General features: G+C 39.1%; 2 long non-coding RNA genes across 2 annotated transcripts in view; both read left to right on the top strand.

Annotated features, from left to right (window-relative positions):
- LOC108313821 overlaps positions 1 to 4,498 on the top strand; it is a 188,167-nt gene that overhangs the window by 32,755 nt on the left and 150,914 nt on the right. The window lies entirely within an intron of this gene.
- The window catches only part of LOC119473263, a 5,319-nt gene continuing 998 nt past the window's right edge, over positions 178 to 4,498 (top strand). Inside the window, exon 1 of the long non-coding RNA XR_005202464.1 lies at positions 178 to 509. This is a non-coding gene — a long non-coding RNA (uncharacterized LOC119473263). The remainder of the gene's footprint in view (positions 510 to 4,498) is intronic.

A 4,498-nucleotide genomic window follows, 5' to 3' on the forward strand; every position in this document is an offset into this window, starting at 1 on the left:
TTGACCATCTAGGGTCTTCTGATAAGTAATAGATAAAATACATTTCCTAATGTCAAAGAATGTAAAGTCTAGTTTATATAAGAATGTATATCTATAAATATGTATATATAGAGATCTATACATATATGTACATATATGTATATGATATAGGTTTATGTATCTATACATACATGTATGTGTCTGTGTGTGTGTATATATGTCTGTACACACACAGTAGTTCCACTTAATCTATGCTTTCACTTTCCAAGGTCTTAGTTACCCTCAGTCAGCTGCAGTTCAAAAATATTAAAATGAAAATTCCACAAATAAACAAAAGTTTTAAACTGTGTGCTGTTCTGAGTAGCATGATGAAATCTCAAGCAGTCCGCTTCAGTCCCTCAAGGGAGGTGAATCATCCCTTTGTCTAGCGATCACACTGTCTATGTTCCCTGCCCTCCCCTCGTGATAGTCACTTAGCAGCCATCTCTGGGATCAGATGGGCTGTCATGGTATCACAGTGCTGCATTCAGGTAAACCTTGTTTTACGTAATAGTAGTGCCAAAGTGTGAAGGTAGAGATGCTGACAATTTGGATATGCCAAAGAGAAGTCATACGAAAAGGTAAGCTGGGTGTGGTAGCTCATATCTGTAATTCTAGCACTTTGAGAGGCAGGAAATGAGCAAATCGCTTGAGATCAGGAGTTCAGGACCAGCCTGGGCAACACGGCAAAACCTGGTTTCTACAAAAAATACAAAAATTAGCTGGGTGTGATGGCGTGGGCCTGTAGTTGCAGCTACTTGGAAGACTAAGTTGGGAGGATGGCTTGAGCCTGGGGGGGTGTTGAGGCTACAGTGAGCCTTGATCACACCACTGTACTCCCACCTGGGTGAAAGAGTAAGACCCCGTCTCTAAAATAAAGTAAATGCAAGGGTGAAAGTTTGTCTTAGATATGTATGTATAAGAAAAAACAGACTATATACATAGGGTTCAGTAATAGCCACGATTTCAGGCATCTGGGGTCTTGAAATGTATCCCCCAAAATAAGGAGGACTACTTTATACCTCTGTGTGTGGGGGGAAAGAGAGAGAGAGAGACATACTCCAGCAGGATTTGGAATAAAGCCTCATAAAAGTTGATACTGGATCTTTTAAGATAGAAAAAAAAAAGGCGTTTAAAGAAGAGGGAATAACATCTACAGAGGCAGGGTGAAATGAAACTTCGATAAAGATTCAAGACACAGAGAGAGAGATCCAAGATGGCTGATCATTAGCAGCTCGGGATTGTAGCTCCCAGTGAAAGCGCAGAGAATGAGAGGACGCCACATTTTCAGATGAATTTTTGTTGCTCACGCACCAGGAGTTTCCCAGCAGAGGAGCCCCATAGGTCGCCAGCCCGACTCTTGTGGCCGGCGAGGCAGTTTTGCCGCTGCCTTGGTGCGGTGGTTCTTGGTGCAGAGTCAGAAAAGCACCATCAATCATAACGCCGCTGTTTTGGCCGGCGCAGTGAGTTGCTCAGATTTTAGCGCTGGGAATCAACAAGTTGGACGTCCACTCAGAAGCCCAATTATAAAGACGGTAATTATAAAGACCACAGGTGGATAAATCTATAAAGAAGGGAAGAAAACAGCCTAAAAAGGCTGAGAATACCCAAAATCAGAATGCCTCTCCCTCTACAGGGGATCACAGTTCCTCATCAGCAATGGAACAAGGCCTGATGGAGAACGAGTGTGTTCCATTAACAGAAGCAGCCTTCAAAAGGTGGATGATAAGAAACTTCTGTGAATTAAAAGTACTTGTTCTAACCCAATGCAAAGAAACTAAGAACTTTGTAAAAAGGTTTGACGAAATGATAACAAGAATACACAATTTAGAGAGGAATATACATGAATTAATGGAGCTGAAAAACACAACATGAGAACTTCGCGAACTATGCACAAGTTTTAACAGCCGAATAGATCAAGCAGAAGAAAAGATATCAGAAGTCGAAGACCAACTTAATGAAATAAAACGAGAAGACAAGATTAGAGAAAAAAGGATAAAAAGGAACGAGCAAAGTCTCCAAGAAATATGGGACTATGTGAAAAGACCTAATCTACGCTTGATAGGTGTACCTGAATGTGACAAAGAGAATCAATCCAAGTTGGAAAATACGCTTCAGGATATTATTCAGGAAAACTTTCCCAACCTAGCAAGGCAGGATAATATTCAACTCCAGGTAATACAGAGAACACCACAAAGATATTCCTCAAGAAGACCAACCTCAAGGCACATAATCGTCAGATTCACCAGGGTTGCAGTGAAGGAGAAAATACTGAGGGCAGCCAGAGAGAAAGGTCAGGTTACCCATAAAGGGAAGCCCATCAGACTCACAGCAGATCTCTCAGCAGAAACCCTACACGCTAGAAGAGAGTGGGGGCCAATATTCAACATCCTTAAAGAAAAGAACTTTCAACCCAGAATTTTACATCCAGCCAAACTAAGCTTCATAAGTGAAGGAAAAACAAAATCTTTTGTGAACAAGCAAGCACTCAGAGATTTCATCACCACCAGGCCTGCTTTACAAGAGCTTCTGAAAGAACCACTACACATAGAAAGGAACAACCAGTATCAGCCTTTCTAAAAAATACCAAAAAGTAGAAAGCATCAACATAATCAAGAATTTACATCAACTAATAGGCAAAACAGCCAGCTAACATTAAATGGCAGTATTAAACTCACATATATTAATTCTAAATTTAAATTGACTAAATCCCCTAATCCAAAGATACAGACAGGCAAAAAAAGCCAAAACCCATTGGTATGCTGCATCCAGACCCATCTCACGTGCAAGGATACACAAAGACTCAAAGGGATGGAGAAAGATTTACCAACCAAATGGAGAGCAAAAATAAATAAATAAATAAAAAGCAAGAGTTGCTTTAAAGCAACAAAGATCTAAAGAAGCAAAGAAGGATATTACATAATGATAAAAGGATCAATGCAACAAGAAGAGCTAAAGATCCTAAATATATATGCACCCAATACAGGAATACCCAGATATATAAGGCTTATAAAGAGACTTAGACTCCCACACAATAATATGGGAAACTTCAACATCAATATTACACAGATCAATGAGACAGAAAATTAACAATGACATCAAGGATTTGAACTCAGATCTGGAACAAGTAAGCTTAATTAACATTTATAGAACTCTCCACTTTAAATACACAAAATATACACTCTTATCAGTACCACATCACATCTATCTACAGGTTTCAATGAAATATTGGTTGGCTGCTTGTTTGTTATTTTCTTCCCTCATTTTTTTTTCATGTCTCTATTAGTAAGCACAATTATAGGCATACCCATTTTTAGACTGCATTCTAGCCGGGGCAATAAAGCAACACCCCCGTTCTCTCTCCCTCTTCCTCTTTCTCTTTCTTCCTCTCCTTCATTCTTTTTCTTTCTTTCTTTCTTCTTCTTTTTTTTTTAAGAACAAAAAAAAAAAAAAGATTCAAGACACAGAGAGATCTCTGCTATAGCTAGAAAGATCCAAAGTGATAGAAAATAAAACCAGAAAAAATAAGCTAAGTACAAACTGAGGGTCTCAAGGGCCATGCTGAAGAGCAGAAGCATTAGTCTCCCAGAGTTATTAAAGGTCTTTTGAAGCAGTGTGGTAGGATGACCTGATAAGTAATTTACAAAAACAACAGTGACAGAGGACGGATTTTGGGTGCTAGAGTAAGGAAGCCAAATGCTGAAAATGCAATTATAATAGTACAGGTAACCATTGCCTTCATTTATAGCTTTATTATAACAAGTGTGGTTTCAGTGAAACATAATTCTGCTTCTAATTCTGGCAAAAGTTGATAAGAGCCTAAACTAGGAGCACAGGAAATAGAGAGGAAAAGATAAATTTAAAATACATGGAAGAAGGTGAATTCATAGAATCTGATGACTAATAGGATGGAGGGGCTAATGGAAAAGAAGAAAGAAAACCTGATTTGATGGCTTGAACTTGGGTGAGAAGGGAAATTGGTGCTGCCATTATCAAAGAAAAGAACTCTGAGGAGAGAGCACAGTTTGGATGAATAATGCTGGGAAGACTCTAATGACCTAAGTTTTGAGGTACATTGAACTTGAGTTGACTGCAGAACATTGAAGTAGAAGTAATCGGAGAGCAGCTGGAAAACCAGGGCTGGCCTTCAGATGAAAGTCTAGACTGGAGAGCAAGGTACCTAAATCTGTTAGTTAGCCTTCATGGGTCAAGGTTTGATGGGAAATGGTGGGGCTGGGGAAAGGTGACCAAGCAGGTTGCTGGGTACTGTCTGCTACTCATGGGAGAAAACAGCTAAGAATGCAGCCCTGGAAAACATGAATTTGTAACACCTCTGGTTGTACCTGAACCACATTGTCTCCACTTAACCTTTATTTTTCCAAGCAAAACAAAACCAAAAACTCATTTTAGCTTTTCTTCACAGGTCCAGTGTTTTAGTTTTTTGGTTTTTTTTTTGTTTTGTTTTGTTATTTTTTTTTTT

This window comes from Cebus imitator, unplaced genomic scaffold, assembly GCF_001604975.1.
Source record: "Cebus imitator isolate Cc_AM_T3 unplaced genomic scaffold, Cebus_imitator-1.0 Scaffold143, whole genome shotgun sequence".
Lineage (NCBI taxonomy): Eukaryota > Metazoa > Chordata > Mammalia > Primates > Cebidae > Cebus > Cebus imitator.